The following is a 17,535-nucleotide window of genomic DNA, read 5'->3' on the forward strand; positions in this document are numbered from 1 at the left end:
TAGGTACTGTTTGTATTGGCTCCTTTTTACCTTGTAAAAATTTTCCCAGGCCAAAATCAGGATGACACCCCATGTTTTTCATAATATTTTTAGATTCTTTGGAGTATTCATTACTCAACTGAAAGCCCATGGATTTCATAAGATCCCTCCCCCAGAGGGACACTGGAAGCTCAAGGACATAGGGTTGCATAACGCCAGAGTGACCTTCGGAATCTTGCCAATTTAACAAATTTGCACTAACATTTGGAACACTGGCATAACCCAGTCCCTGCAATGTTTGTGAGGAAGCCTGTATAGGCCAACCTCAAGGCCAATCTTTGCTAGCTATGATACTGCGATCTGCACCTGCAATCCAAATCTAGGTCTCTTCCCAATTTCTTCCAGGAAGGCACTGTGAGGCTTCCTGAAATTGCAAACCAAGAAGCAATTATATCACACTGTTGTAAAAATCGTTCTAAGGTGCGTTTTTTTATTTTCAGTTTCTTAGAGAGAAGCAGCTCGTTAAGAGCCAAAAAAATTGGGTGCGAGGAGGAGGCGCCCATGTTAGTATACTTTTTTTTTTCTTTCCTCAATTTGAGAAGTTTCTCGGAGGTTTCTCAGAGCCTCTGCAGAATTGCTCCAGCCCTCCGGTTTCCCTGTTTGTTTTGTCTAATTACCCGTCCGCTTTTATCACGGCTCTAGAATTACCCATCTGCTTTTATCGCAGCTCTGCTATCCCCCTCTCCCTTCTACAGGTGAGCGTTACCCGCTTTTGTCGTGGATCCCCAGTTTTTTCTGAGGACTTACCGGTATACCGCCTGACTGTAATGAGTTCTGGATCCGGAGAGAGCCGTGGTAATTGTCCCCGTAGGAGGCCACCACTTGTTGCGCCCGCCTCGACCAGCAAGGAAGACGCGACACCGGGATTCTTCTCATTACAGTTTATTCAGACCTTTGATTAGTTGCATTGTGTCTCTCTCGCTGGGGCAAGCCTCTCCCAGCACCTAAGTAGGGCTGGGCTGCCAACCCCAAGCAGCCATGTCGGCACTGTCCACAGGTTCACGCATATGCCAGCAACACATGAATCCAGCCATAGCCAAATAAGGAACTGTTTACCATAAAGAGTGTTTGCCATCGGGAAGGCAGAGGGTAGAAGCCAGAGCCATCTTTAGGGTGCGGCTACACGCGGCTCTCTACAGAACCCAAGGCAGAAAACTTGTGCAACACAACACATACAGCTAGTCTCATGGGCTCAGAATCAATTATTAAGGTGCAGTGGTCCTTTGTGGTCATCCCGTGTTCCTGACATCCAAATATGCTCTGTTCTTCTCTGCAACTGAGGCTGCATCACGGTACTAAGCCTCAGCTTCTCTTTATGACTCCCTCAGTCCTAGAATCTCCACTGCAACCGAGGTTTCACCTTCACTAACAGATGCTCCTGCCCTCTCACCATGCCAAGCCTCAGGTACTGACCCATTATCCATTCATGCATTCAAAATCAGTACTACACGGGAGATTTTTACACATTGCAAAGTTCTCCCGTAAGTTTGGAGTATTTGTCGAAAACAGTATTTCCAAGCACTCTGTTTCTCCCAATTCCCATGGTGTCTTCATTTATCATGGTATCTCTTTCCTTGCTCTCCCACTCTGTCCCTGTTCCAGCTCAAACCTCCTGCTCCCTTATATTCTCATCCCCATCTGTTGCCCTCCATTACCTCCCATTACTCCCAGTTTGCTTATGTAGATCTCCTCTATTTCTCCTTTGCTAGGTGATCTATGTGTCCCTCTTAGGGTCCTCCTTGTTAGCTAGCTTCTCTGAAGCAGTGAGTTGCAGTCTGGTTATCCTTTGCTTTACATCTAGTATCCACTTATGAGTGAGTACATACCATGTTTGTCCTTCTGAGCCTGGGTTGCCTCACTCAGGATGTTATTTTCCATTTGCCTGCAAATTTCATGATATCATTTTTTAAAGAGTCTGAAGAGCTTCTTTGTTTTAGGCTGTGAGTTTGGAAACTATTTTTTCCCATTGATAACTTTCAATCCAAATCCATAGCCCCCTTATTATTGAAAATAGATTTTTTTGTACAATTTACTCTATTTATACCACCCAGCACCTCTCACATCCTCAAAATTCCTTGCTGACCCAAATCCAAACCTGTTCTTTCTCTTTTTCATTAGAATACAAATAGGCACTAATATACTATGACTACCTCTAAGAATAATAATGATAACAATAGCAATAAATGTAATAAGACAAAAGTCAAATCAGACAAACTAGAAAAGAACAACACAAACAGAAATAACAGACCAGAAGAAAAAGCTCAAGTAACACATGTAGATACAGAGACACACACATTCACGAACATAGAAATTCCATAAAACCACAAAACTGGAAACCATAATATGTACACAAAGGACCTTTAAAGTTGAAAAAAATGTCCTGACAAAAACTATGTCACAAAGAACTTCCAAAAATGCCTTTCGAGTTCATTTTGTGTTGGCCATGTACTGTTTGGCATGAGGCTTGGACTATAGAGTGAGACTCCTTGGAGAAAATTAAAATTTCCTTTGAAAGCAGGTATCAGTTAAAGATAGCTTCTGGGTTAGGGATAGGACCCTTTGTGCCTACCTCCCCCCTCAGTGCTGGTACCCATCTGGCACTGACCTATGCAAGTCCTATGCATGTTGCCATAGTCTCTGTAAGTTAATATGCACATTAGCAGATCTATGTTTAGAAGGCCTTGTTTCCTTGGTATCCTCCATGCTCTCTGACTCTTACAATCTTTCTGAGTCCCCTTTTACAGCATTCCCTGAGCCATAAGGAGCAGAACCTTATGGAGACATCACATTAAGAACTGAGTGGGATCCGGACCTGTCCTTAGAGCATGAATTGGCTGTTTGGAACCTTGGGCTTACACAGGGACACTTTGCTCAGCCTGGAAGGAGGGAACTGGACCTGCCTGTACTGAATCTACCAGGTTGAGCTGAATCCCCAGGGCAGTCTTGACCCTGGAGGAGACGGGAATGGAGGGGAGGGGCTAGGGGAAGGTGGGGTCAGGGGAGGGAGGGGGAGGACAGGGGAACCCATGGCTGATATGTAAAATTAAAACACAAATATAATAATTAAAAAAGGAATAAAAAAGAACTGAGTGTTCCAAGGACTCTCATTATCTGCATATTTTCTGTCTATGAGTCTCTGCGTTTGTTCCTATCTGCTGCAGAAGAAAACTTCTCTGAAGATGGCTGAGCAACTCACTGATCTATGAGTATAGTAGAATGTCATTAGGTATCATTTTATTGTTATGTTCCTTTAGCAGAACAGTATTTGGTTTTCCCATGTCTCTGGCCCATCTAATCTCAGATGCTTGGCCACCTGAGTAGTATCAAGAATGGGTTCTACCTCGTGGAGTGAGCCTTCAATCCAATCAGATATTGGTTGGTTAGTCACACAAGTTTTGTGCCACAATTGCACTGAATCATCTTGCAGGCATGTCACTATTGTAGATCAATAGGTTTGTATCTGTGTTGGTGTTTACATTTCTCCCTTTGTAGCATACAGAGTATCTTCTAATACCATGAAAACTTGTCAATAGGGGTTAAGGCACTAGGAAACCACTAGCTCAACTTTTGCATGTTCAATGAATTCTGTAGGTGTTGTCTTCAGCAATAGGGCCTTACCATCAGCTTGTGGAGAGCAAACAATATTTTTGGAAATAGGCTGGGTTGTTTCAGGATTCACATGGTACTCCTTTGGTCAACAACTAGATTAGATGCAGCCCATTTCTGGAATTGGAAGCTTCATTTGATGATAAACTATGTCTAGTTGAGGCTCCATCTTCCCTGTTATTTGGTGATTCCATTTAGATGACCTTCATATATGTATATACTTTAAGAAGCTTTTACTGCATTAAGTTTCCATATAAGCTCTCAAAGAGCCCTTAGTTTTAGCTATCCCTCTCTATTTCCTCCCTCACTTCCTTTTTTATCCCCCTCCCAATTTGATCCTCCAATTCCTGTACTACCCTAGTTCATTTATATTTATTAATACTATTTCCCTTTCCAAAGGAAACCCATGCTCCCTCTAGTCTTTACTATATACCTAACCTCTGTGGTTGTATAGTTATGTGGTTATCCATTTGGGGGCTCCACAGATTTTGGTTCATAATTCATGTGCTTCCATTCGATTGGCTATTTGTCCCTGTGCTTTTCCAATCTTGGTCTCAACAATTCACACTCTTACAGTCCCTCCTCTTTCTCGCCAATTGGACTCCTGGAGCTCCACCTGGGGCCTGGCTCAACCTGGGGCCTGGCTGAGGATCTCTGCATCCACATCCATCAGTTATTGGATGAGAGTTCCAGCATGACAATTAGGGTGTTTGGCCATCTGATCACCAGACTAGGTCAGATCAGGCTTTCTCTTGACCATTGCCAGTAGTCTACAGTGGGGGTATCTTTGTGGATTTCTGGGGGCCTCTCTAGCACTTCGCTTCTTCCTGTTCTCATGTGGTCTTCATTTATCATGGTCTGTTATTCCTTGTTCTCCCTTTCTGTTCTTGATCCAGCTGGGATCTCCTGCTCCCCTAAGCTTTCTTTAACTCGAACCTTGCCCTTCATTACTCCCACTGTCGTCCAGGTTGTTCATGTAGATCTCATTCATTTCTCTGTCACTGGGCAATCCCTGTGTCTTTCCTAGGGTCCCATTTTCTAGGTAGCCCCAAATGGATCAGGCCGTCTGGATAAGTGAGACAATTGAATAGCTTGAACTGTTTGGGAGACACCCAGGCTGTGGGATCCAGACCTGTCCTTAGTGCATGAGCTTGGTGTTTGGAACCTTGGGCTTACACAGGGACACTTTGCTCAGCCTGGAAGGAGGGGACTGGACCTGCCTGTACTGAATCCACCAGGTTTAAATGAATCCCCAGGGGAGTCTTTGCCCTGGAGGAGATGGGAATGGAGGGGAGCGGCTGGGGGAAGGTGGGGCCAGGGGCGGGAGGGGGGAGAACAGGGGAACCTATGGCTGATATGTAAAATTAAAACACAAATATAATACATAAAAAATAGTTATGTGATTGTATAAATTGTAGCAATCTTATCACAGGCTAATATCTACATATAAGTGAATGTATACTGTATTTATTTTAAGTCTGGATTACTTCACTCAGGATCATTTTTTTCTAGATCCATCCATTTACCTGTGAATTTCTTGACTAAAATTTTCTAATACTTGAGTAATACTTCATTGAGTAAATGTACCACATTTTCCTTATTCATTCATTTGTTGATTGACATCTAGACTTTTTCTACTTTCTGGCTATTAAGAACAGAGAATCAATGAACATATTTGAACAAGTGTCTCTGTAATAGGGTGAAATATCCTTTTAGTTTATGCACAAGAAAGCAATAGCTGGATTTTGAGGTATAACTATCCTTAGCTTCCAGAGCAAGCAGCAAACTGATTTCCACAGTGGCTGTACATGTTTACACTCCCATTAACAGTGGATGAATGTTCCCCTTACTTCTCATCCTAGCCAAAATGTGCTGCCATTTGCTTTATTGATCTTAGCTATTCTGACATGTGCAAGATGAAATTCAAAAGTAATTTTGATTAGCAATTTCTGTGATGACTTTCTTTAATTGTTTCTCAGCCATTTTTGATTTTTCTTTTGAGAATTCCCTATTTAGATATGTTCCCCATTTTAATTGCGTTGTTTCTTTTCTTGATGGCTAGTTTATTTTATTTCTTTATATATTTTAGGTGTTAGCCCTCTATTAGATGTGTGGTTGGTTATATATATATATATATATATATATATATATATATATATATATATATATATATATATATAATCATTTCTCATTCTGTAGGATGCTGTTTTGTCCAAATAATGGTGTCCTTTGCTATGCAAGAGCTTTTTAGTTTCATGAAGTAACATTTATTAATGGATGTTTTTAGTGCTTGTGGTATTGGTGTTCAGTCTAGAAAGTCTTCTTCTGTGTCAATGAATTCAAAACTGTTCCCCACTTTATTTTCTATAAGGCCCAATGTATCTGGTTTTATGTTGAGGTCTTTGATCCATTTGGAGTTGAATTTTGTGCATGGTGATAGGTGTGGTGTAGTGGATAGCCATCCCAGCATTGGTCTGGAAGTTCCAACCCCCACTGAGGCTTCGTTAATGGTCACGCCCACAAGGCAGGGCTGAGGGAGGAAGCAGAAGACCCAGGATCGAGAGGAGAGGTCTTGCTTGGTTCTAGGACCCTGGACGCTGGAGGTGGACTGAGTAGAGTTCTCCAGAGAACACCGCTGGACTGCGCCATACCTTTGCCAGACCCTACAACCTATCCCTTCATTTGTAAGTTACCCCACAAAATAAACCTCCCTTTTAACTACGTGGAGTGGCCTTAATAGTTTCACCAATAGTGTAGATCCATTTGGATTCTTCTACATATGACCATCCAGTTTGACTAGCACCACTGAAGATACTGTCTTTTATCCAGTGAGTATTTCTGGCTTCTTTTTCAAATATCAGGTATCCATGGGTCTATGGACTATTTTTTTACTCTTCAATTTGCTTCCATTGTGTAACATAAATGTTTTTGTGCCAATACCAAACTCTTTTATTACTGTAGATCTATAGTTCAATTTGTGATTGTTCCTCCAACATTCCTTTCATTATTCAGGGTCATTTTATATATTCTGAGAATTTTGTGTTTCCATATTGTCTTAGAATTTTTTTCGCTGTAAATAGACACTATGACCATGGAAACTCTTATTAATGAAAACATTTAATTGGGGTGGCTTACAGTACAGAGATTTAGTCCACTATCATCACCATGAGACATGATGGCTTAAAGGCAGATATGGTGCTGTAGAAGGAGCTGAGAATTCTACATCTTGGTCCAAAGGTAACAGGAAGTAAACTGAGACACTGGGCATGGCTTGAGCATTTATGAGAGCTCGAAGTCCACCCTCACAGTGATACACTTCCACCAACAAGGCCACACCACTACAACAAAGCCGTACCTCCTAATAGTGCCACTCCCTATGAGCTTATGGAAGTCAGTTTCATTCAAACTACCTCATATATGAAGCTAATATTTGTCCTTTCAAAGTTTCTGAAGAATTGGGTTGAGATATTTATGGAAATTTTAATGAATCTATAGATTGCTTTTTGTAGCAGGAATCTTAAAGAGTCTTATTAATAAAATCAAACCCGAGGCCAGTTATTGGGGTGAATGCTGGAAGATCAGAGAAGCAGAACAAGCCACAGCTACCTCACCTTGCTAGTTCCTCAGGTGATCCTGTTTCCTCAGGCTGGAAGCTTCTGAGTCCTCATCCCAATGGCTCTCAGCTGAACTGTGCTGCTCCAAAGCCTGAATGCTAAACCAGCCAAATGGTTAACTAACTAAATGCTTAACTAACCCTGGTGCCTGGTTTTCACGCCTTATATATCTTTCTCTTTCTGCCCCCACTCCCTGGGATTAAAGGCTCACTTTCTGGGATTAAAGGTGTGTGTCTCCATGCTGGCTGTATCCTTGAACACACAGAGATCTACCTGGCTCTGCCTCCCACGTGCTGGGATTAAAGGCGTGCACCACCACCACCCAACTTCTGCTATGGCTTGCTCTTCCCATTTTCTAGCCACCATTTGTGGCTCTGTATCTAGTGGCTGTCTGTTCTCTGACCCCAGGTAAGTTTATTACCTGCACAATATTTTTGGAAACACAATACCACAGCTTTTGATAGAATGGTCATTTTTACTATGTTAATTCTACCAGTCCATCAGCATAAGAGGTGTTTCATCTTCTAATATCTTCTTCAATTTCATTTTTCAATGTCTTAAAATTTTATTTTACTAGTCTTTCACTTGTTTGATTATAGTTTCCCCAAGATACTTTATCTTTTTTGGGGCCCGTGTGAAAGGTATCAATTCCCTGCCTTATTTCTCAGCCCAATTATCATTTCTATACAGGAAAGATATTGGTTTTTGTGTGTTTATTTTGTATACTGGTACTTTGATGAAATTTTTTAACAGCTGTAGGAATTTCCTAGGTGTGAATTTAGGTTGTCTTATGTATACAATCAGTTCATCTACAAATAAATATACTTTGACTTCTTCCTTTGTAACTTTGTATGCCCTTGATCTTAGTGCTCTAAGTAAGACTTCAAGTACACAATATTTAATAGGTATGGAGAGAGCATACAACCTTATTTTGTCCCTGATTTTAGTGGAATTCCCTTGATTTTTCTTTCCATTTATGTATATGTTGGCTATGGGCTTGTTTAACACTGCATGTATTATATTGAGGTATGTCCCTTGTATCCTTACTTTGATGTTTTTCCTTTGCTGTACAAGCTTTTAGGTTTTTTTTTTTTTTTCTGTGTAGCTTTGAAGCCTATCCTGGAACTCACTCTGTAGACTGGGATGGCCTTGAACTTACAGAGATCCAATGGCCTCTGACTTCTGAGTGCTGGAATTAGAGGCATGTGCCACTACTGCCCAGCCAGCTTTTTAGTTTTATGAGTGCTCATAAAATAAAAGAATATAATATATAGTAATATAAAATTTTAACAACAGTATATGAATACACACTTCAGACATGGAACTTGGAAGGATCGATTTAGAACAGACTTGGTAACCTTCTTCCTGAGGACTAAATTTCATAGTACCTGGAAGTGTTATGCAAACTACTAAAGGATAAACACAATAAGTAGTCCTATCTATCTGTAAACCCTACAGATTACAGCAAAATCAGTATGATAACATATTCCTAAAAGTACTGTCTTAGTTACTTTTCTATTGATGTGAAGAGAACCATACCCAAGGTAACTTAGAAAAATATTACTGCCATGGCAAGGAACATGACAGTGGAAAGGTAGTCATAGAACCAGAGTAGTAACTAAGAGCTTAACTTCTTGATCTACAAGTTGGAGACAAAAAAGAGGAAAAATGAGCCTGGCAGTGGTTTTTGAAACCTCAAAGCCAAAACTGACTTACACATCTTCTCCAAGAAGGCCACAACCCTCAATCTTCCCAAAACCAGTTCCATCAACTAGAGACCAAGCATTCAAATATACAAGTCTAAGGGGACTATTCTCATTCAAACTACTACAAGTACAATTGTGGCAATCATATGTTGTTGGTAAACTACATCTGTTTAATTGTATTTAAGGCCCACTCAATAGAAGGGAACTCATGCCTAGTACTATAATCCTAATAAACTAGGCATGGCTTGAGACATCATAGACCTTACAAGATTGGCGACTACTACCATTTTCCTAAACAAATATAGTTTCTGACTATACTATAAATACTTATTTTTATATTAACACAGAAAATTATCATTCTCATTCCTCATCTAAAAAGCTGTTTTGGAGTATATAGTAGGAGATCTTCTCTCCAGGTGCCACCAAGCCCCTGCGGTCCCATAAACCACATATAAAATAATCACTCAGATGCTTATATTACTTATAAACTCTATGGCCGTGGCAGGCTTCTTGCTATCTAGTTCTTATATCTTAAATTAACCCATTTCTGTCTATAAGTTGCCATGTGGCTCGTGGCTTACCAGTACCTTACATCTTTCTTGTCATGGCAGTGGCTGGCAGACTCTCTGCCCCAGCCTTCACTTCCCAGAATTCTCCTCCTCTTTGTCCCACCTACCCTATCCTTCCTGCCTGGCTACTGGCCAATCAACACTTTATTTATTTTAACAAATCAGAGCAATACATTTGACATATAGTTACAACTTAGTATATATATATATATATATATATATATATATATATATATATATATATATACTATCTTAGATAGAATATATTAAGTATTAGACTCAGGTTCTTTAGGATAGGACACCTTTTGGAATGATCTTTGTAACATTGTAACATGCCACCTACCCAAGCTCTAGACTTCCCTGGATTTTAGTATGTGTTTATTGCTTGATATTGTTTGCATTGATTGTAATTCCAACTTATCTAGGTCATTATCCCTCATTACTCTTGGACAATATTTGATAACCATTTCTTTGTATATAGTCTTATATTAGGTTAGAACCTTCTTATTTAGACAAAAGGGGGAGATGTAGTGGGTAGCCATTCTAGCCTTGGCCTGGAAATTTCAACCCCCATTGAGGCTTCGGTAATGGTCGAGCCTACAAGGTGGGGCTGAGAGAGGATGCTGAAGACCCAGGATCAAGAGGAGAGGCTTCTCTTGATTCCAGGACCCTGGACGATGGAGGTAGACCAAGCAGAGTTGTCCAGAGAACACCACGGGACTATGCCATACCTTTGCCAGACCCTACAACCTATCCCCTCATTTGTAAGCTACCCCACAAAATAAACCTCTCTTTTAACTATGTGGAGTGGCCTTAATAATTTCACCAATAGGAGTAGATGGTGACAATTACAGAGATCCATAATTGACTTGAGTACAGAGCATAAGTGATGATGGTGTGCCCGTCCTTTATGAATACATCTACAATGTAATCCCTACAGCTAAGGCTCAAAGATCACTGTAGAAAAGGGGGCAGAAAGATTGTAAGAGCCAAAAGACCAGGATGCTTAGGGCTAGATAGTGTCTTCTAGACAGAACAGGGAAACTTCACCCTTGAAATATCAACAATATGACTACTTAAACAAAACCTATATAATAGCAGCACCAATTAACAAGCTGATATAAATGGGAGAAATTTCACAATGCCACACTCCTTCAGGAATGCAATGACTACAAAGAGAATGAGATTCATCGTTTTTTCAGAAACAAGCTCCTTGAGAGTTTATCCAAATCTAAGTAGTCAAACCTAAACACATATACATGTAAGCAATAGCATATAGGCCAGTAGAATATATATATAATATATATAATATATATATACACACACACATTATATGTATATATATGTATATTATGCACATTTATATATACACATTATATGTAACAATTAAAGAAAAGTGATTGATAATAAAAGAAAATGAACTTGAGAGGGAGTGCAGGAGAGGGAAGTGTAGAATTATATAGTATACATGTATGAAATTAAAAATAATTTAAAAACATGTGTCTCTCAAATCATTCTGTATATTTGTTTTTGTTGAGACATACAAAGCACTTAAATCTTAAGATAAATTTTTAAATATTAGCACAGATAACCTATTCATGAAGTATGTGTTTTCCAGAATATTCTTTTGAGGAGGATGCAACAATTTTATGCACTTTCTCTTATTTATTGCTTAACATAGAACAGCTAGGTCATCATAAATATTGTAGCTTAATTTGTTCAAATACGTTGTTTTAGTAAAGGTTTATAAAAAAACCCTACCTCACAAATGTAGTAGAGAATTAAAAGGAAACTTTAATAATCTTTTCACATAAATGTACATGTAATAATTTTTATGATTCATCAAAGCTTGCTGACTAGAAGTTTCTTATGGAGACTTGTGTTGTGGAATCTAAAACCAAGCCAATACATTTTAACATCTTGCTTCATTAAATAGATTTTGTAAGTTACACTTTGAACTTTTTTTTACCTCTGCATTATTTCACAGCACAAAGCATGGTTGACTGAAATACACTGACACATTGACTTAAGTGGACCTAAATGTTGACATTTTCCAATGAAACATGAATAAAAGCAAGGTTTGTAATTTCATCAGCAAAGTAATTACAGTTGAGCACGCTCTCATGCTCATATTGGCAAACAGAAATATTCTGACATTGTGTCTGTGATACTGTTAGTATAGTGCAACTTAGAGTCTGAGTGTTTAAAAACTCAATGAAAAGATTCTTAGAGCTTGTGCTTGAGTCTCTTCTAAAAATTATTTTAATTAATTTATTTTATATACATTATTGTTTATATATATATATGTATGTATCCATTCATCCATATGGATGGCTGTGAATGTCTACATAGGTGGTGAGAAGTGAACTTGGGTCCTCTGCAAGGACAGGAATTGCTCTCAATCCCTGAACTATCTCTCCAATCCCCTTGTCTGTGTCTCTTGGAAACTTTAAAAGCTATATTATGCCTGACTACTAATTTATTATAGTTTTATTCATTACTATTTTGTGCATGTGCATGATGCATATATTCTGATATTTCACTTCTGCATGGTCCTCCAGGAATTGAATTCAGGTCATCAGGCCTGTGTGCCAAGCATGGTTACCCACAGAGCCATCTTGATAACACTACTTCTAATTATTTGATCCATTTTGTAGATGAAAGAACTCAAGTAATGATAATTTAATGAATTTGCACAAGGTCAGATAAATTGAGACTCTGCTGTACATGCTGTAAAAATTAACTCTAAAACTGGGGGCCTCAAGCCTATAAAAGGGGCAATTCCTTTAATAATAATTTGTTCTCATATATATTTCTGTATATTGTATTTTTTCTTTTTATTATTAATTTTTCCTGTAATATATTTTGATCATAAACTCCCTCAAGATACTTCCCTCCTCTTTACCCACCCAATTTCATGTTATCCCTATATATATCTAAAAATAAAACAAAACAAAAAATGAAAATACAAAAATCAAATGAGGGGAAAATGCTCAAATAAAACACAAAGCCCACAAATAAAGAACATGGAGTTAATTTTGTGTTTGCCAGTGACTCCTGGATATGGGGCATGCTCTGGATTGTGGTTGATATGCATGGCGACACTCCATTGGAGGAAACTGATTTTCTCTTTCCTAGCAGGTATCAATTGCAAATGGCTTGTTAGTTAGGGGTGGGATTTTTGCATCTGCTTACTCTTTTCATTGCTAAGATGTTGTCTGATTAGAATTGTGTAGATCTTATGTTTGATACCATGGTGCTTGAGTTCATATGTGCACTAGTCCTGTTGTGTCTGAAAAACACTGTCTCTTGCTATCCTTCTGCATCCTCTTGAACATACATCCCTGAACCTTAAGAGAAGGAGTTCAATGCAAACATTCTGCTTAGGACTGAGAGCTCCAAAATCTCTTAGTCTCTGTGTATTATCCAGTTGTGGCTCACTGTGTTAATTCCTATTTATTGCAAATATCTTCTCTGATGAAATTTGAGAGATGCACTGGTCTATTGGTATGGCAATATGTCATTAGGGTTCATTTTATTACTAAGTTTGTTGAGCAGAACAATAATTTTAGGTTTTCCTCTTAGGACTATGACCTATACAGTCTCAGGTCCTTAGTCAATTTAGGAGTGCCATGTGTGTGTTCCACTTCATGGAGTGGAACTTAATTCCAATTTTAAAAAACTGATTAGGCATATATCATTTATGCACTATTATACCAAGATATCTTACAGAAAGATCACTTTTATAGGTCACAGGATTTGTACCTAGGTGATTCTGATGAGTTTCTTTCTTCTCCAGGAACATGCAAAGTAACTTCTAGCACCATGAACACTAGTCAACTAGTCAACAACTAGAAGCTTCTAGTTGGGCAACAGGTCACCTCCTCTATATTTCATGACATAAGTAAGTAGTATTTTCAGCAACCAAGCCTAATCATCAGGGTAACCTATAACTTTGCCAATATTCTGTGCTGTTTTGAGGAATCCAAGGGAAGCCTGTGGCCAATGACTTGGCAAGATATAGCCCATTCTTGACAATAGGTGTTTTTTACTTGGTGGCAGAAGATGTCTAGTTTGGGCATTTTTCCCCATTATATGATGACTCAATTTAAATTCCTTTCATATATGTATAAAATTTAGGAAGCTTCTACAGTAGTAGATTTCAAAATGAATTTTAAAAAGACCTTTAGTGTTAATTAGCCCTCCCCATATTCCCTTCTTTATCCTGTTCTCACATTCCCCTTGATTTAATCCTCTTCTTCTGATTTCTCCTTTATTTCTCTATAACATTGTATTTTATTGCCCTTTTGTAGCTGGGGTTTTCTCCAGTCCTGCCTGGCCCCACAACCACTCAGATCCAAATAAACACACAGACACTTATATTAATTAAAACTGGCCTAATGGCTCAGGCTTCTTGCTAGCTAAATCTTACACTTAAATTAACCCATAATTCTTATTTATGTTTAGCTACGTGGTTTTGTACCTTTTCCCAGTTCTGCCTTCACATCTTGCTTCTCATGGCGGTGTTGGCTGGCAGCATCTCCTAACTCAGCCTTCTGCTTCTCAGAATTCTCTTCTCTGCTTATCCCACTTACACTATTATACTTCCTGCCTGGCTACTGGCCAGTCAGCTTTTTATTTATCAATCAGTCAGAGCAACATATTTCACAGCATACAGAAAGACATCCCCAGCACCCTTTCCTTGGGAGATTCCCTCCTTCAACTAGTCCCTTACTAGGCACCTAACATCTGTGGTTATTCAGATCATAGCAGTCATATTGAAATCGTCAATGGCAACTTATAAAAGAAAACAGGCAATATTTGGTTTAGGGAGTCTGGGTTACCTCATTCAGGTTGATAGTGTCTAGATCCATCCAGTTACCTGAAATTTTCATAGTTTAACTTTTAAAAGAAGAATAATATTCTGTGTAAATGTACCATATTTCCATTATTCATTCATTAGTTAACGTACACCTGAGCTGTTTCTAGTTTCTGGCTATTATAAATTGATCAGGAAGAACAGGAGTTAGAAGTACCTTTGTAGTAAGAAAGAGAGTCCTTTGTATATTTCCCCCTGAATAGAATAGCTAGATTGAGGTAGATCAATGTTTAACTTCTGAGATACTTTCACAATGATTTCCACAGTGGCTGTAGCAGTTTACACTCCCAGCGTAAATAAGGAAGCATTCTCAAAATAGTTTTATTTTGAATTTCACTGAGGATAAGGATGTTAAACATTATTTAAGTGTTTCATCATCAGAGAACTCTCTATATCCCATTTTAAGTGGATTTTTTAATATTCATTGATTTAGATCTTTATGTACTCTAGATAGTAATATATTCTAGATAGTAATCCTCTATCAGCTGTATAATTGATCATTTTTTCCCACTCTGTAGGCTGCCACTTTGTCCAAATGATAAAGTGTCCTTTGCCATACATAAGCTTTTCAGTTTCATAACATCCCATTTATTAGTTGGTGGTCTTAATAGGCTGTTGCCAGGTGGAAAAAAAAATGGAGATGTGCTAGAAAGACTCATATCCAAAAAATAATTCCAATTTTATACCCCCCGTTACTATTGTTAGTAACTAACAATATTGTTATTGGACTAAAACCTCATTCTGTAATTTTTATATATAGATGCAGACAATAGAGAAAAGTTAAATACTTAAAAGTCATACCAGCTGGTAAGACACAGAGTGGGTTTGTCTGGTTCAACTTTTTCTTCTCCCTCTTTTGTTGCTAATTTTTCTCTCTAAATAATTTATTTTCTGACTTGTTTCTGACATTCAATTTGATCTCTCAAAAATAATTTCTTGAACTATAAATATTGTCACTATTTTGTTTCTACAGTAAGAAAAAAATTACATTTAGAACTGTAAAATCCTGATTAATTCTTTTAAAAGTTTATGAACAGTGGAAATAAAGAATGCTATTTAAATTTCTAATTTTCATATTAGCATATTTAGTATGTTCTAGTAGATCTATCACTTTTTTGCTTGGCAGCATTTTCACTGTACTTGCAGTGAGTATTAGGTCAGTCACCATTTAAGACATGGGAGTTTTGTCATATTATTAAAATTGCATGGAATTTTACTCTATTCCTCCATTCTACATTTTAATTGCTGAGTTTAGTTTCTTATGGTATTCGAAATTAATTTATATGTGATTCTCACTATTGCATCTACAGAACTTAGACTAATTGCCTGTCATATTCATAATAAATATTACATATTTACTACACAAATGAATCAATTAACAAGTAGTGAGACCTAATATCTAATACTGTGTGTTTTATTTATGGAAGTTTACTTACTTCTTTCTTATTGAACTTTTACACATTATCTTTTCAGATTTTGTTTTATCTCTCCAGTTGTCACACTTTCATTTCATTCTTAAAACTTGGTTGAGTATAACAAAATTACTGATAAAAATATATTCCAAAATGAATTGATTAATTTGACATATGGAAGAATTTTTTTCCAAAATTCTAGATAAAGCACAGTTGGTAATACTACACAAACATGCTTCAATTTTCTAGTACACACACAAAGAAAAAGAATACCTTAGAATGAAAATGTGTCTAAGTAGCCAGGCTTTGTTTCATGAATGCACTGGTGTTTAAAAACAATGATCATTTTACACCTATGCCATTTTAGGATAACCACAATGACAAAAATAAACAGTAAGGGAGAACAAGATTTTTCTTTTATATGTTTTCATGATACATACTGAAAAGATCAAAATGATAGCTTTTATTATTATACAAACATGTCACAAATTATTTTGTATATGCTAATCTCTTGAAGTTATTCTCTACTCATACTTAGTAGTAATTAGGCTCATCAGAAGATTTTAATATATAGGATTACTAATCCTGACCCAAAATAATGAAGTAAACAATGCTCTGGTTTCATCATTTCATGTTGTATTTCTGGCCTTAAAAACAAATAAGAAGTGAATTTTGTTTTATGTGAATGTGCTGATTAACCTTGTAAATTTGACAGTAGTTTAACATTAAATGATGTTTAAAATTTTGAAGAACAGATAATTCATAGAGTACCAATCAGTCTTATATAACAAAGTTGCTCTAATTTTAATCAATATCTGATGTATTTTTACAATATATAATTTCTGATAATTATGCATTTTCTGTTAAATATATATTTTTAGAATGTTGTTGCCTTTATGATACAAAATGTGAAGATTAACGATATAACTAGAACTTGTTAGATTTCAGTAAGAGAAAAAATGTTAAAGTATTGTCTGTAAACAGAAATATTTCTTACTGGAAAAATATTTTTTGTCTTTAGGTCTTAATTTTATTACTATACTTAAAACTAGTCAATATGTGTATGTTACTATTTTATCTTTAATAAAAATTTTAGAAACATATTTAACAATATTGAAATAAATAGTAACAGTTATAATATCTCACAGAATATAATCCACATTTTTGTAAGCTTTTGGACACTTGTTTTCTCTCATTGAATACCTTACCTTTTTTCAAAAGCAAATGTAATTTTCCAGAAAAAAGAAACGGTTAAATGTAGTTAAAACAGTAATTGAATTATTTCTTTCTCATCTATTACTGGCAGTTTTGGGGCTCTGTGTAGAGAAAAATCAGAACCTAATTATTAGAACAGAGTGAGCTGCAATTAATCACAAATTGATGTTTGTGTGCTTTCATGAAGTGGATTTATTGAGCCTTAACACATTTTTCCTTCATAAATGGAAAAATAGAAGTACATTCTCCTGGGGAATCAAGGTTAGACCCCAGAAATTTAATAGGATTTTGTATCCAAGTTGCCATGAAGATTTGTTAAGCACTATCAGTCTGTGCTTCTGTGTACTCATGGCCTCTGGTAAAAGCTTCACCTTCTTTTTACTCAAAGGTGCTAACAGGACATTACTTGAAAGAGTCAGGGATTACTTCATTCATTCTCTCCTGAAAGATATTAAATCACACTTTTCTCACTTCCCCCTTGCTTCTTTGTTCCTC

Source organism: Onychomys torridus, chromosome X (genome assembly GCF_903995425.1).
Source record: "Onychomys torridus chromosome X, mOncTor1.1, whole genome shotgun sequence".
Lineage (NCBI taxonomy): Eukaryota > Metazoa > Chordata > Mammalia > Rodentia > Cricetidae > Onychomys > Onychomys torridus.